The sequence below is a fragment of the Grampus griseus genome, assembly GCF_964374135.1.
Source record: "Grampus griseus genome assembly, chromosome: 4".
Taxonomy (NCBI): Eukaryota; Metazoa; Chordata; class Mammalia; order Artiodactyla; family Delphinidae; genus Grampus; species Grampus griseus.
Window position 1 is genome coordinate 68288842 of NC_138997.1, and position 17631 is coordinate 68306472.

At 41.9% G+C, this 17631-nt stretch overlaps 1 long non-coding RNA gene across 2 annotated transcripts in view; it reads right to left on the minus strand.

Moving 5' to 3' along the window:
• Nucleotides 1-10237: 10237 nt before the first annotated feature.
• The window catches only part of LOC309821509, a 35622-nt gene continuing 28228 nt past the window's right edge, over nucleotides 10238-17631 (minus strand). For both annotated transcript variants that reach the window (XR_014296623.1, XR_014296624.1), the window contains exon 5: nucleotides 10238-11011. This is a non-coding gene — a long non-coding RNA (uncharacterized lncRNA). The remainder of the gene's footprint in view (nucleotides 11012-17631) is intronic.

Genomic DNA, 17631 nt, shown 5'->3' on the forward strand with positions numbered 1-17631 from the left:
TAATTTTACACAAATTTTTCTTCAAGGAGTATATACTACTTTTATAATCATGATAAAATATGCCTTTTAAAAATTCGTTTTCTTAAAAGAAGGAAGAAATATTACATATTAAAAAGCCATGAGATGAAAGGAAATTTTATTTGAACCAACAAATCTAAGGGCCAGAAAGAGCCCACCAATAATCTTTTACAGACTTTTGCCAAGTGTTCTCCCTGTCACGGAATAATTCCTGGCCAGTGCTGAGCCACAAGGGGGCAGCGGCTCCCTGGGAACTGGCACTTGCCAGCAAATCATGCAGCTCAGCCTGAAACCAGCTCAGTCATGTGTCTCTAGTGCATGGCCACTGGCCTGGGAGAGTCACATTTCACTTGCAAACTGCTTTTAAAGACTCCTGCTTTGATTCTTTGAAGACAGTTTCTATGAATAACACCGAATGAATGGTCCAGTTGGAGCTCATGCGGGGTCAAGGACCTAGGTGAAATGCTGACAGTTTTACCCTCTGGAGTAGGGGTCAGGCAAATGCTCTCAGATTGTGGCTGGAAAGGGTGGAATTTGAAAAGCTGCCAGAGGAGGATGGTGCAAGCTTAGGTGACCTGAGCAAAAAGCTCTGACCCAACAGGCCTAAGAGAAGACTGTTCTTCCGTGGTGGGCAGGTTTATGAAGAAGCTTCCAACCTTTCTTCTCTAGGTTTTCTGCCTCCTGTCCCTCTCTGGTTCAACGTCTTTCATGCTGACAAAAACTTCTGCCCTAGTAACCATATCCATTAATTCAGAAAATCCATAATATCCAATATTAGCTTGGCTATTTACAGTTTCCAAAGTCTTTCCTACTTTATAAACCACTTTCATGTATGTTTATCACCCACTATTTGAAATGCTTTGACTTTTGACCCTGACTTAAATTAACTTTTTTTTTTTTTTTTGCGGTACGTGGGCCTCTCACTGTTGTGGCCTCTCCCGTTGCGGAGCACAGGCTCCGGATGCGCAGGCTCAGCAGCCACGGCTCACGGGCCCAGCCACTCCGCAGCATGTGGGATCTTCCTGGACCAGGGCACGAACCCATGTCCCCTGCATCGGCAGGCGGACTCTCAACCACTGCACCACCAGGGAAGCCCAAATTAACTTTTTTTTTAACTGGAAATAGAGTCCATATACTGACCAAATATAAAAAAACCAGTGAAAGGTTGGGGACCAAGTGCTAAGGACATTGAATTGGCCTGGCAACACAGACCAAGCTGCAGGGTAAACAGTGTGATGTGGGCAGAATGGAAGTGTTAGATTCTGGGGTATGGAGCTCAGGAACGCATTCCTTTCTGAAAAGGAAGGGCAAGGTGGCACTGTAGAAACATTTGCCACTCAAAGACTTTCACAGGCATCCATGCACGTGAAATTGACAATGAATAGTTGTGAGACAGATGACCCTAACTTGCAATGTCATATGTTAGTCTTTGGAGGAGTGAAGAAATCCTTTGTTTGCCATAAGGTTGATTTATTAGGAAAATAAATCATAAGTTGCAACATCTAGGCCATGGAGAAGAATATCACAAAAGAAGCATGTGTTACATAGTTTTTAGGGCTGTGTTGTTTTACATACTTAATATACATATAATTGGAATTTTTTGACCTTCGAGAAGGTATCATTCATCTCTGCCTTGGCAGAGACGACGGGAAGACTGGGATCTCCATCTGTTGGTACATGACCTCTCCCTCCATGTGGTCTCTTCAGTAGGGTAGCCTGACTTATGTGGTGACTCAGGGCTTCCAAAAGTTCAAACATAGAAGATTCCAGGCCTTCTTTAGCCTTAGCTGCAACTTTCTGTTAATCTATTTAAAATTCTATCAAGTGGGTTACATATTAGAGTTTCAAGCTGTGATCAGCAGTATGTAAGACAGATCCATGGCAGAGCTAGGAGTAGGAAGAAAGTTTTTTGTTTTTCGGTACACGGGCCTCTCACAGTTGTGGCCTCTCCCATTGTGGAGCACGGGCTCCGGACGCGCAGGCCCAGCGGCCATGGCTCACGGGCCCAGCCGCTCCACGGCATGTGGGATCTTCCAGGACCGGGGCACAAACCTGTGTCCCCTGCATCGGCAGGCGAACTCTCAACCACTGCGCCACCAGGGAAGCCCGGAAGAAATTTTTTTTATACACAGTATCACTTATCAGCTAGCCTATCTCATATGACTTATTTTTAAAAATGAAATTGAAATGCAATCTATACATGCAAAATCTAGTGTAGAGCTTGAATTTACACACATACACGCGTGCACACACACACACACCCATCTTCTTTACCACCTGAAGGTATTCATCATTCTAACTGCTATCACTTAGATTTTGTTGACTGGTTCATTTTTATTTATATTCATCAGCACTTTCAGTGCTAGCTTGGGAAAGAAAAAGAAAACAACCCTATTAATATTGCTGCTTGTGAGAACTCTCAAAGCAAGAAAGAAATCAACCTAAGCAGTGGCACTCTTTCTAAAAGGAATCAGGTCTTCTTGCTACGGAAGACCTGCTTTCAGTGAGGCTGAGTGAACAGTGAAGCAGCTCTGATGGCCCAAGCCCTGTGCACCAGGCTTTCACATGCAGTATTTGATTCCACTGCTTTCCATTGCTGGCTGGTGACCACTATGTCTATGCCACATTAAATTTACCACTCAGCTTTTTTTTTTTTTTAATGCACCAGTGTAAAAGGCTGATTGTACAGCTTCCTCTCACTGTGTCACTGTAGGATAAGTCCAGAATTAGGATGGGCTCCAGTAACAGTGTTGATCAGCTTCTCAATGACGTCCTCAAGAACTCAGGCTCTTTCCACTCCTCCACTCCATTGTCCTTAGCTTCACCTAAGGTCGATTTTCCTTAGACTTGTAAGTTACCTGCCCAAGTTACCAGGGCTACAGTGCTTCCTTGTTGAGGCATACCTGGAGACAGAGGTGGTACAAAAGGGGGTTGGGGATGTCCTGGAAGCCATTAGGTATGAGACACCAAGTTAAAGGTACAGGAGGATGCAGATGGTACCTTAGTGAGCGCAGCAAAGTCCCTTGATCTTTTGATATCGCCTGTCATCTTCACAGCTGCAGAGATACAGAGCATCTTGTCTGGGGCCTGAAATGTCTGCTCTTCCCAGTACTTTGGAACAAGGAAGAAAGCTTAATAGTAACATAATTGCTGGGGCTGTATTTATTTGAGCTAACTAGGGGCTTTCCACTCATTGTTTTTTTTATTTTATTTAATTGAAGTATAGTTGATTTACAATGTTGTTAATTTCTGCCGTACAGCAAAGTGATTCAGTTACATATACACACACACACACACACACATACACACACTTTTTTAAATATTCTTTTCCAGTATGATTTACCTCAGGATACTGAATATAGTTCCCTGTGCTGTACAGTAGGACCTTGTTGTTTATCCGTTCTATATGTAATAGTTTGCATCTAAGCTAACTAAGCTTCTCATTCTTGAATATTTAAAATCCAAAGGGGCAGAAATGATGCTAATGGGAATCCTCCATTCTTTAAACTTCCTGCAGCTCACTCATTCACAGGTGCACCTGACTGTGCACAGGATCTATAGCCAGGAAATGCCAGGCAGGGCTGCTTTATTCTCTAAGGGGAAAGGTAACTGCCAGAGTCAAGGGTCCTGAGGCCGGGACTGTGCCCCACCTTTGCTGGGTGATAGGCACCTACGACTGACATCAGTCAGGGTCCTGCCACAGACAGATGCCACACCAACAGAGGTCCATGGAGGAAGAGGGTTTAATATAAGGCTATTTACAAGGTGTGGGTAGGGTTAAGGAAACAAATGAGGAATGCTGAGACCTCTCAGGGCTAGAACACCCCCTACCCCAGGTCTAAAGAGACAGGGGGAGGGAGTAGTTACAAAGCTCAGAGACAACAACTGAGAAGAGGCACTGAACAGCTGGGTCCTTCAGTGGAGGAATGCAGCCAATCTGAAGCCCAGCTGGAAGGGAGCCAGGGCACTAAATACCCCAACCCTTCTCTTCTCCCTCCTCTATCTTCTGCTGTTGCCTCCCATTTTCCTAACCCAACTCAAAGAGAGAGCACCAGGGATCCTTGTTGAGAAAGTGGATCTGGTGGGAAAAAATGGAAAATACCCAGCACACAACCCTTTCATTCATCATTGCACAACTGGTGTCTGCCCAAGGAGGGGACTTTCTACCCACTGGGCGAAAGGAAACAAAGAAAAAATTAAGTACCAGTGGTACCTCTTGAGAATGCCAACCCAGGCTCCCACATACGGTCAAAGTGGATTTAACCTATTTTCTTTTCTGCCTCTGAACCCCCCTGGGTCCCAGCACTGTTCATCACATAGTAGTCGTGCATGCAGGTTTCACAAAACAATTCTATTCTATTTCTGGGGGTTACTAGGGTGCCACTGATCATCATCACCGTTGCCCAGCCCATATGTCTAATTGTGAGGGCCATTTTAGATTTCAGCTGAAAGTCTATCTCGGGGAAGCTTTCAAGTTAACCCAGGCAACACTGATAAAGATCTTAAGAAAAGGTGGTGAACACTCCCACCCAGTCACTGAATACACAAGCCATGATTAAGGTGTTTACCTATAGTGCAGACAAAAGAAATGGCGTCACTTTGAGCAAAGTGGTGAATAAGGGCATATGAGGCCTGTTACCTACAAATTTCTCTCCATCCCTGCATCATGAAGAAGTGGACTTACCCTCCCTTGAAGCAATTGCTGGTGCTTGAAATCTCAGACTGGAAAAGATCCTGTCCTCAGAAATGCAAAGATCCTGTCTTCATGTAAAATTTTAATAATTTGTTCATCATGAATTTTTTGCATTAATTCTGATTTGTTAGATTAGTAACGTATTATTCATCTTGATTGCTGAGTTTTTTGGCCACCACTTACTTGCCTCACTCTAATCCTGGCCCTGCAAGGGCCTTGCTTTATGAAACTTTCTGGTGAAGTTTCTTTGGAGAGCTTACCTATTGCATTGTGACTAGGAATTGGTTTAGAAATTTTTCATATAACTTTTCAGGAATATAGCTAGTTTATAACAGAAGTTACAATTCTTTTTTTTTTTTTTTCTTGGTGTTTTGGAGCCCGTAGGTGCAACCAAATACCTCCAGTACCACAGGGTGGGTCTCCAACTCCAGGGCTATCACTGCTTCTCCCCCAGCTCTAAAACTTTGCCCAAGCCAATGGGCATTCTTTATACTGACCAGAACTTTGTTTAACCCTGAGTGGGAATTAAAGTTATGTAAAAACAAACAACATTTTAAAGTCTCCCTATTTTACTTTCATCCTGGCCTTTGGTTATTCAAAGTGCCTTTTTAACAAACTCTGACAGAAATTGATACTGCAGTAAGCTAAAGCCGAAAACAAACAACCATATAGGAGAAAAAAAAAGAGCACCTAGGTTCAGCCAGAGCAGAATGAACAGACTCCCAGGAAGTAAAACCCAGTTCTTTGCACTAAACTCACCCACCTCCACATCTTATCACTGAAAGTCAAATCCTGGCAGTTAGCCCTTGAACCCCCATCCCAAGCTTTCCACTGCAACAGTCTTTCCTAATTCAGTGCTAAACCCAAGGCTCCAGAGATGCCAGATTTCATCCTGTGTCCCTCCCCCTTGACAGCCTGAGCAGGGGCTTCACACTAACAGGGCAGAACAGAAGGTTGGGTGCCAGGACACTCCCCAGCTACTTGAGTATTTGTGGGAGATGCACTGGATTCTCTCAAGCAACAGATCAGTAGGCAGGCCAGCAGGGAAAAAGACAATAACATAATTTGTACTTGTACTTTCTTAAAAGAAAAACAAAAGGGACTTCCCTGGTGGCACAGTGGATAAGACTCTGCACTACCAATGCAGGGGACCAAGGTTCGATCCCTGGTCAGGAAACTAGATCCCACATGCATGCCGCAAGTAAGAGTTCGCATGCCACAACCAAGGAGCCCGCCAGCCACAACTAAGGAGCCCGCCTGCCTCAACTAAGGAGGCTGCCTGCTTCAACTAAGAAGCCCACATGCTTCAATTAAGGAGCTGGTGAGCCACAACTAAGGAGGCTGCAAGCCACAACTAAGGAGCCCGCAAGCTGCAACTAAGACCCAGTGCAACCAAATAAATAAAGTGTTTAACAATGTCAAGCCCATCCAGCCCTACCAGCATACCCTAGCTGCCCGTAGCTCTCAGACTGTTTGATACGCTGGTGCTGCCTGCAAGGTCTGGGTATGGAGGACCCCACTGCACTATGTCTGAGTATTTTCCCACTGCATAAGCCCACAGACTGCCAGCATTTTGCCTCTGGCCAGGTGTACACCTGGATCTTTGGCCATTTCCATCCTACATCTCCCAGAGCCCAAGCTGGTTTGAGATGGCACAGGGGTGACCTTTGAAACTGGCCCAGGCTGGGCCTGGAACACACCATCCAGACCCAGAATCAGCCTGAAGGACCAAGCTTCCTGGGGTTGGGCAGTGAAGCCTTGACAAGCACCAAGCTGGCTATTCTCCCAGAGGCAGAGCACACTGCAGCCCTAGAGGCCAGGAGTTGAGTCCCTTGGAACAGGCTGACCTGTCGGATTAACAGCTGCAAACTAGGGGGTGCAGGGAGCCTCTTCTGGACCTCCTCCAAGCCAGCCACAGGTTTTGTGTACTGGTCTTGTTACAAACTGTTCAAATAGTAAAGTCTTGGGGTGTTCTTGCCTCTCCTGCTAATGCAGGATCCCAGCCCCCTGCAAAGTTCTCCCCACTCCTCATTTTAAATAATTCTGGATGCCCACAGGGACCTTCTCTTGGGTCCTTAGGATTAAATCAGCTGAGTTACAATGTTATGTCCCTGGACTCTGCTGCCAGCATCCTGCACTGTCCCCCTGCACTACTGAGGTGCAGGGCAAAGCAGGGGGAGAGCACCTCATTCCCCATTTTAAATTTTACTGTTATTAGGGTATTTAAGAGTCACGTAGTAAGCCAAAAAATAGCCCCCAAAAGATATCCACGTCAAATCCCTGGAATCTGTTAAGGTCTTTGCCAATGTGATTAAATTACCAATCTTGAGAGGAGGTGCTTATCCTAGTGGGCCCTAAATGCAACCATCTGTATCCTTATAAGATAAATACACAGAGAAGAACCAGACATACAGAGGAGAAGGTAACATGAAGAGAGATTTGGAATGATGAGGCCACAAGCCCAGAAATGCTAAGGCACATCAGAAGATGGAAGAGGCAGGAATGGATTGTTCCCTAGGGCCTCCAGTGAGAGTACAGTCCTGCTGACATCTTGATTTCTGATTTCTGGACTCCAGAATTGTGCCACAATAAATTTCTGTCGTGTTCATCTACCCAGTAATGGTAATTTTTTACAGCAGCCTCAGGAAATGAATACAAATAGTGTTGCTTATATTCTCTCACTGTCTGACAGAGGTTTTTGTTTTAATTGAGTGAGTGTTCTTTAACTGAAAGCTCTTTTAGTTGTTGCTCCCAGCACTCAGACATGAATATATGGGGATCCTGGGATGAGACACCAAGCTGATTAAAAATTCCTACATGGAAAAATACCTTTATACACTAAAAGACCCTAGAAAAATACTTAAAACAATTGTGACAGACAAAATGCTAATTTTCTTCACATAAGAACTCTTACAAAACGATAAGAAAAATACCAACAGAAAAAGAAACAAAATGGATGAAGGCTATGATTAGGCAGTTCACAGAAAAAGCTTTTAAACATGGGAAGACATGCTCAAATTCATCCATCATTAAAGAAGTGCAAATAAAACCAAAGTATCACTTTTTCACCCATCACGTTGGCTAAGAGTTGTACTGCTTGATTTTTTTTACTGCATCTATATTTCTCTATCAATAAAATACTTTAAGCAAACCTACATGTTAAAAATAACATATAACAATAGATTCTGAAACCAGAAACCTGGTTTCAAATCAAGACAAATTTTCTCATTTATTCAAAATTTACCTAAAATCTTGCTTTATTTCAACCCTTCTGAGATCCTTAGGTAAATAAACTCTTCCTGCTATAAGAAGTCCATGAGTATTACACAGAATATGCTTTAAGAGAAGCAAAGCGCCCCCTCCATCATCTTTCTCCTCTTCCCTGTGCTGCCATCAAGAAGAAAGTTGGCATGGATTGTTCAGATTCTAGGACTCTTATTGGGTCAAGTTTACTAGCAATTAATGTACGTTAAAATGTCACTCATTTTGGGTGTGGGAAGACTGAAACTCTTTCAGCATTCTCTTCTCTCCATGCTAAAGAACTGGAAGGTGTCAGGGCCCATTCCTAGCTGTGTGTGTTTGTGCGCGCGCGAGCCCCAGGTTGCAAAATAGTGAATGGACATAGGGTCTGCTTCTCCCAACACTACCCAAGGCCAGCCCAGCCATCCTTTGTCTCTCCTCTTCCTTCAATCACTGACAGGCCAGAGTCTGTTCTCCTTCCTGCTTCCCTTTTGCACAGACACACACAGTGCTCACCACCCCAGCAGTAGTCTAAGCCAGCTCAGCACTGGCAGTGACAACAAGTACCTTCTATCTTGCTGCCTGTGTGCTTGCTTCTTTCTGAACACACTCTGTGTCTTGCTGGATGTGTCAGATTGGCTTTTTGCCTGAAGGTTCTTAGTCCTAACCAGACTGGCCAAAAAGGACTGATGCACGCATTTCAGTTCAAATCACCCAAGTTCTTCTTACTGAGTTCCAGGTCCAAGCCCAGTCAGCAACAAAGGCACACCAGCTACTCCTGGGAGTAAAGCGTCAATGCAACTTCCAGACCCTACTTGCTAAATGGGGAGGGGATTTGCTTAGACGTGGCTAAATGCTCAAGAGCAGCTGGCCTGCAGCTGAGGGGACTGAGGAACATAGAAGTGGACTTGGATTTGATTTAACCCACTGCCAGGGCATAGCAGGGGCTCAATAAATGTGGACTGAGGTGATGACTGAAGTTGGAAAGACAAAAGAAACACACAGAGAATACTGTTTTCACAATACAAGAACATGTCATCAAATACTACATTATGAGACGCAGCCGAATTTATTAGGAGATTGTACTAGTTAGGATAGAGACTATGCTACTGCAACAAAAACATCCACAGATCTGACTGAAAGAGGATAGAAGTTTATTTCTCTCTGGTATAACAACAACCATTTAGTCTAGGCTACCGAAACAGCGCTACTCTGTGAGGTCATTCAGAATCAGTGCTTCTTCCACCACTGCTTAGGGCTATAGTTCCCAAGTTGTCCCAAAGTGCCTCAGTGAGCTCACAAGAGCACCATGGGATGTGTCAAATTTTTGAGAAAAACACAGTAATCCTCAACATCTGATATATACCACATAAACTACTAATTTGAGGTAGTTCAGTTTCAACATGAGATAGCACTACTTTTTGATGACATGAGATATTTCTGAATCTAGGTTTTTGGTGGTTGCTGTGATAAAAAGCAAGTCCTCTAAGAAAATCAATGTGGAACAGGGAATGGGGTAGTGGTGTCCAATCTGATTCCAAGGTTTGAGGAGTTGTGCAGTGCCCCATAGGTATATACATTCCATCACCAAGTGACTGCAGTTGTTTAAAGTAAAATATTTTTCTTTCAGTTTATGCATATTACTTGTTACAAATGTCTACTAAATGTTGGGAGACAATTCTCCATGGATCTCTCATGGTTTTGCACATGTTGTAAGCAGAGGCAATGACTGCCTTTGATCCAGGCTATCTTTTCAAGGATGCTTGTACAGGTGGCCCTCGAACAACATGGGGGTTAGGGGTGCCAACACCAGTGCAGTCAAACATCCATATATAATTTTTGACTCCCCCGCACCTTAACAACCAATAGCCTACTGCTGACCACCTTACCGATAATATAGTCAATTAACACATATTTTATGTTACTTGTATCAATATTATATGCTACACATACACTATTATACAATAGTACTACTATATGATAATAGTACCGTTATACAAAATACATGATACTATATATAATATTATTGTACTCTTACAATAAACTAGAGACTATATCAATACAAGTTAATGTCATCTGTTTATGAGATTATGTCAGTACCTAACATCCATATTATTGTATATGATATGAAACACTGTAGATACTATGTGAATTACTAACTCTAGACATCACAAATGAAAAGATAATGTGTAAAAACAAATTCATATTTATATACAGATATATTTATATATATATATAATATAATAATACAGAAGCAGCAATATGATTACTTCATGGTAAGCTTAGTGTAATTGATACAATTGCTTCACAGTAGCTTAGCTTATACAGTGAATGAATCCTTATAAAAATGTTATGGCATACAGTCATATTCATAATACAGTGTTGGAAACACTTACATTTTTAAAAATCCACTTACCTATGGTGACATCGTGATACGCAGTTTCTCCAATTAGAAGGGAAGACAGAGGCATACTGTATGGTAATGTATATAACTTTGAAAGCAAAGTTATAGAACAGTAGGAAAACTAATACATTATTAATTTTATATTAAGTATCACCTTATTCCTATATAAGGTAGGCTAGCCACTTCAATACAAGTCTTGAATATGATGTTCTACATGATGATATTTAGGCAATGATGATGATGGTGGTGATGACACAATGTCTCATGGTTCTTGCAGTAGTTATTAGATTTTCATAGAAAGACACACACATACATAACAAATAAGTTTATTAACTGTAGCACATGATGACTCCCTACTATTCATTAAGTAGAAGTGGATCATCACAAAGGTCTTCATCCTAGTAGTCTTTTTGCTTTATTTTATTTTTTTTGCGGTACATGGGCCTCTCACTGCTGTGGTCTCTCCCGTTGCGGAGCACAGGCTCCGGACACGCAGGCTCAGCAGGCATGGCTCACGGGCCCAGCCGCTCCGCAGCATGTGGGATCTTCCCAGACCGGGGTACGAACCCACGTCCCCTGCATCGGCAGGCCGGACTCTCAACCACTGCGCCACCAGGGAAGCCCCATCCTAGTAGTCTTGATTCACATTGAGTAGGCTGAGGAGGAAGAGAAAGAGGAAGGGTTGGTCTTGCTGTCTCAGGTGTGGAAGAGGTGGAGGAGGTTGGAGGGGAGGCAGGAGAGGTACACACACAGGGTGTAACTTGACAAAAATACATCCTAATTTCTTTTTTTTTAATGTAGTATAGAGGAGCTATTTATTTATTTATTTTATTTATTTATTTTTGGCTGCGTTGGGTCTTCGTTGCTGTGCGCAGGCTTTCTCTAGTTGCGGCGAGCAGGAGCTACTCCGTTGCGGTGCATGGGCTTCTCACTGTAGTGGCTTCTCTTGTTGCGGAGCACGAGATCCAGGTGCATGGGCTTCAGTAGTTGTGGCACGTGGGCTTAGTAGTTGTGGCTTGCAGGCTCTAGAGCACAGGCTCAGTAGTTGTGGCACACAGGCTTAGTTGCTCCGCGGCATGTGGGATCTTCCCAGACCAGGGCTGAAACCCGTGTCCCCTGCATTGGCAGGCGGATTCTTAACCACTGTGCCACCAGGGAAGTCCTTACATCCTCATTTCTATCTGACTTTTTTGCTTTTATATTTTTCTAAAAATGTTTCTATAAAGTATTAATCCTTCGGCCACTGTGTGCTTTAGTTTCAGCACCAGTATCATAGAATGGTCCATGTTGTAAAAGAAGTCAAAAGCAGTTTTTAATTATCAGAACCCTTCTGCCAGAGTGTCTAATGTCAATCTGTTTTCTGGCACTACTTCTCCCATGTCTTTTTCCTCATTGTCTGGCACTGGTTCAGAAGCACTCCTGTCCAAGTCATCTCTTGTTAAATCCTCTGGTATGGTGTCTATTAGCTCTTTTTTTTTTTTTTAAGATTTATTTATTATTTATTTATTTTATTTATTTTTGGCCTCACTGGGTCTTAGTTGTGGCATGCCGGCTCTTTATTGCGGCGCGTGGGCTCTTTGTTGTGGTGTGTGGGCTTCTCTCTAGTTGTGGTGTGCGGGTTTTCTCTTCTCTAGTTGTGGCGCACAGGCTCCAGGGCACGTGGGCTCTGTAGTTGTGTCGCGGGGGTTCCAGAGTGCGTGGGCTCTGTAGTTCGTGGCACGCGGGCTCTAGCTGAGGCACGTGACCTCATTAGTTGTGGCACGCGGGCTTAGTTGCCCCGCTGCATGTGGGATCTTAGTTCCCTGACCAGGGATTGAACCCTGCATTGTAAGGCGGATTCTTTACCACTGGACCACCAGGGAAGTCCTGTCTATTAGCTCTTGAATTTCTCTAAGATCCCTATCTTGAAACCCTTCACAGCCAACCTTTTTTGCCATATCTGCAATCTCTTTCATGATTTCCTTGATTGGTTCTGTCCTAAATCCTGTGAAGTCGCGCACATCTGGACAGTTTTCTCCAGCAGGAATTTATTGTTTGGGGCTTGATGGTCTTCACAGCTTTTCCTATAATAACACAGCATCTTCAGTGGTATAATCCTTCCAGACTTCCATGATCTTTCTCTACCATAGCACTGACAATTTTTTCCATGGAGTACCATGTGTAATGAGCCATCAAGGTCCCTAAGATCCCCTGATCTACAGAATGAATTAGATGTGTTTGGAGGCAAGAAGACCACTTCAGTGCCTTCAGTGTTGAACTCATGGGGTTCTGGGTGGCCAGGGAAGTACTGTCCAAATCAAATAAATTTTAAAAGGCAGGCCTTTACTGGCAATGTAATTCCTGACTTCAAGGACAAAGCATGGACGGAACCAATCTAGAAAAAGGGTTCTCAATGTCCAGGCTTCCTTGCTGTAGTACAACCAAAAGACTGGCATCTGCTGTTTATCTTTCCCCTCAAGGCTCGGGGGTTAGCAGCTTTATAGACAAGGGCAGTCCTGATCCTAAACCCCGCTGCATTTGTGTGAAACAGGAGAGTTAGCCTATCCCTTTCTGTCTTAAATCCTAGTATTCGCTTCCCTTCCTTACTAGTAAATGTCCTTGGTGGCATTTTTTTTTTCCAGAATAGGGCACTCTTTTCTACATTAAAAACCTGTTCAGCCTGCTATTGTTTCTCCTCAATGATTTTTTTAATTGTGCCTAGGAACTGGTCTGCTCTCTCTTGGTCATCCTCCTGTTATCTTGACATTTTTTTTAAAGCCAAAACTCTTTCTAAAATTATCAAACCAACCTTTGCTGGCATTAAATTCTCCAGCTTTAGATCCTTCACCTTCCTTTTGCTTGAAGTCATCATATAATGACTGCTTTTTCTCAAATCATATTAGTAGGTATGCCTTTCTCATAGCAATCCTATACCTACAAAAAAGCTACATTTTCAATATAAAATAAAAAGTTATTTCACAAAAAGTACATTTTCACGTATACTGGCATAGGTGTAGTGATGCTTTCACGTATTTCCTTTTCTTTTCTTTTCTTTTTTTTTTTTTACAATGGTCTTTATGCTGGATTCATTTATCCTGAAATGTCTGGCAACCGCAGCTACAGATCTCAGTCTACAGTATACATCAAGCAATTCAGCTTTTTTTTGAAATGTCAAGACTTTTCTCTGCTTCCTGGGAGCACTTCCAGCAACACTAGTGGCACTTCTAATGAGTCCCATGGGGTTATTCAAGGTTTACAGTATTGCACTAAACACGAAGAAAAATATGCAAGAACTGTAAGACATCACTTTTTACTGTGATAAGCAGTTTAGTGGAAAGATGAAGTGCTCACGTGGAGACGATTAGTGTCACATGGGATTTTAAGTGGATACCCACAAAACTTGAGCTCACCACAATATTAAAAGGAGGTTAACTATTATAATAGTATAATATGCACTATAGTTAATTTTATGCAGTTTATGATTCAATACTGCATATTTATGCTTGTTTATATTTCTCTCAACTGCAAAAGGGCCATGTACTATCTATAAGTCTTTGCACAAGTTTTGATAAATTTTAACTCTTGTTAATAGATTTGTGTATATTTTATGGTAGAAAATGATCAAATAGACTAGTATCTATACATATTTTATACATTCATGACATATCTTTTTATTATTTTTTTCAATATTTCTAGGCTACATGGTTAGTCTGTGAATTTTTCAAATTGTTGCAAATCTCCAAATAATTTTCCAAAATGTTTACTGAAAATAATCCACATATAAGTGGAACTATGCAGTTCAAACCTGTGTTGTTTAAGGGTCAATTGTATCTGATAATTTCTTATTTTGCCTCTCTGATAATTATACATACTTCACTCTGTAACCTTTCAGTATCCAGTCCTATATCACTCTGCCTTGATCAGGCTTTCCCAGTTATAAGCCTGACTTCTCACAATTGCCTATCAGACAAATGGCTTCTAGCCTAGCTGTCTAATACAGCAGTAACCAGCCACATGTCACTACTGAGCACCTGAAATATGGCCATTCTGAAATGAGATATGTTGTTAGTATAAACTACACACTGGACTTCAAAGACAATATCTCACACACACAAAAATATAAAATTCTCATTAATAATTTTTACGTTGATTATATGTTGAAATAACATTTTGGATGTATCAGGTCAAATAAAAATATTATTAAAATTACTTTCATCTATTTCCTTTTTTTAAATATAAATTTATTTATTTATTTTTGGCTGCATTGGGTTTTCGTTGCTGCGTGCAGGCTTTCTCTAGTTGTGGTGCAAGGGCTTACCACTGCAGTGGCTTCTCTTGTTGCAGAGCACAGGCTCTAGGCACACGGGCTTCAACAGTTGTGTCACATGGGCTCTAGAGCGCAGGCTCAGTAGTTGTGGCTCATGGGCTTAGTTGCTCTGCGGCATGTGGGATCTTCCTGGGCCAGGGATTGAACCTGTGTCCCCTGCATTGGCAGGCGGATTCTTAACAACTGCACCACAAGGGAAGTCCCATCTATTTCCTTTTTACCTTAATATGGTGTCTAGAAAATTTTTAACTGCATATGTAATTCACATTATATTTCTACTGGATAGCACTAGAAAATATATTCCGTGAAAATATCAAAAATATTTTGGGAAAATATGCAATATAGGACATAATAATTATTAAAAGCATTTCAGGTTTTGAGGTGCCTATATATAAAGGTATAAGTCAAAAAGTAAATTAAGAATTTCCAGTGAATTATCTATATCTAATGTATAATCGTGGAAGTCAACTAAGAAGTGAATTGCCAGTTAGTTGGGAAATGGAAAAATAGATTGGTATTTCTCCACAAAAGTACTTTAAAAAAGTAAAATCACATCTGGACACTTTTATTTTTAAAAAGATCAGGTTTATTTAAGAAAGGAAAAGCTTTGGCTTATTACTCAGTTTAAAAACAACAGTAAATCATAAAAGGTTGATCAGAAACATCAAGTTCTCCCAAAGAGTCAGAAATCAAGAAACAGAAAATGCCCCACATTCTTAGCCCACTTCCTGTCCTTAGAAAACAATCTAAGATGAAACACTGTTTGTGAGCAAAAACAGCATGAGTGACATTTTCAAATGCTTGCCTTCAATCCTTAGAGAATTCCTAATAGAATATAGAATATTATATTACAATATAGCTAATAGAATATAGCTCTATTGTCTTAACAGGAAGACATAAACTGAGCTGTGTCTCCTCAAAGGCCAAATAGTATCTTGTGTTCCAAAGGAAACAGGGGTTCTTTAGTAGGTCTAGAGAGGACTACTGACAGGAAACCCTACCAGAAACAGGCAAAATGAGGACCTCTGGTTATCAGAAAATATGAAGTAAAAGAAAACTACTAAACTCCTGAAAAATACAATTTTCCCACTCATAAAATCCCAACAACACTCCCCAACAGAAGATTAAAGAGCCTAGTCCAAGGACACAGGATCCACTTATAGGTTCAACAAACACACACTCAGTGTCAGACACTGCATGTCAGGCACCATTCTCAGAGCTGAAAATACAAAGTCATATTAAGACATGTTCCCTGCCTCTGAAAACTGAATAGTGTAGTGAGTGAGGCAGGCATATAAATCAACAGTTACTGTCTGGTATACACATTCTGTCAGAAGTTATTTAAGGAAAATATGCCATATATAGTCACAAGGATAGATCTAAATCAGGGGCTCAGCGAACAGCCTGCAGGCCAAATCTGCCCTCATCTGCCACCTGCTTTTGTAAATAAAGTTTTATTGGTTTACGTATTGTCTATGGCTGCTTTTCACTACACAACAGAGTTCAACACACAACAGGTAAGGTAAACAAAGACTAAAATATTTAATATCTGACCCTTCACAGAAAATGTTTGCCAACCTCTGGTCTAAATCAAATTGAGGGGTCAGGTAAGGTATCCTGAAGGAGATGAGAGTTAATATAAGTTTTGCAGAATAAGTGAGATTTACCTGAAAAAAGTAATAAGCACCCTTTTCCCTATTACCCATTTTTGAGGAGGCATGGGTGACAGGGCATTCCAAGTTGAGGGAATGGGCCCATGGAAAGGCAAAGAGGCCTAAAACAGCATAAAGAACTCAATTTTACCCTAGAGAACACAGAAAAGCTGAAGGCAGCTCTCAGCAGAAACACATGGCATTAACAATGAGTTCTCAATCATAAAAAACACAGCCAGTGTTGGTTCTTAGGCTTTCTCTTAGCCCTGCCTGCCCTCAGGTGAAGCATGCTGTTCCTGACTTCAAGGTAGGAATACACCCGAATCAAAACCCAGGGTCTGCCTGTTTTGGAGCAGCCAAACCTCGATTCTCTGCTTTGCTACGTAGACAGGAGGCCAGCTCTGGGTGAAGTGTGTTACAGTTTCTCTCCAAACCTACTTTCACCTAGACAGACCCCAAGGTGTATATCTGAGAGAATCAAAAGCCTGAGCCCTATCCCTCAATACAGTACACTAAAAGCAAAAGCCGTATTTTCAGGGAGTATTAGAACTCATACTCTATTTTAATGATTAAAAAAAATTCGTCCTAATCCCAGAGTCCTTCAACAGCCTCTAAACATAAGAAGATCTAATAGAGGTGTATCACATTTCATGAATGAATCTCTGGAATCAGACAAAGGAGAAATCAGAGATGCTCATTCCCTTTTTTAAAGTACTGTTGTCAGGGGCTTCCCTGGTGGCGCAGTGGTTGAGAGTCCTCCTGCCGATGCAGGGGACACGGGTTCGTGCCCGGGGCCGGGAAGATCCCACATGCCACAGAGCGGCTGGGCCCGTGAGCCATGGCCGCTAAGCCTGCCCGTCTGGAGCCTGTGCTCCGCAACGGGAGAGGCCACAGCAGTGAGAGGCCCGTGTACGGCAAAAAAAAAAAAAAAAAGTACTGTTGTCAGCTTTACAAAAAGATTCTCAATGCATATAGATGTATATATCTAAGGCATTAAAGCAAGGAATACCTTATAATTAAATTTAGCTCAAAACATCAACGATAATTTTGACAATATACTTTACAATTCAAAGGAAACCAGTTCAAGAAAGATACCAATGCAAAGATAACTTTCACTAGTCTTATACCTCATTTGGAAATCTCACAGATCACATGGTCTTAGTTAATTAAAGACTCTTATTTCAGACACAGTGATGTCTACCTGATGCCACAATTTCCATAGAGTGTTCATAAGTTGTTCAGGATCTTTATGTATTCCAACCCAGCAGCCATTAACAAAAATATTGGTTGCACTAAAATGCAACACCAAAAGCATTCT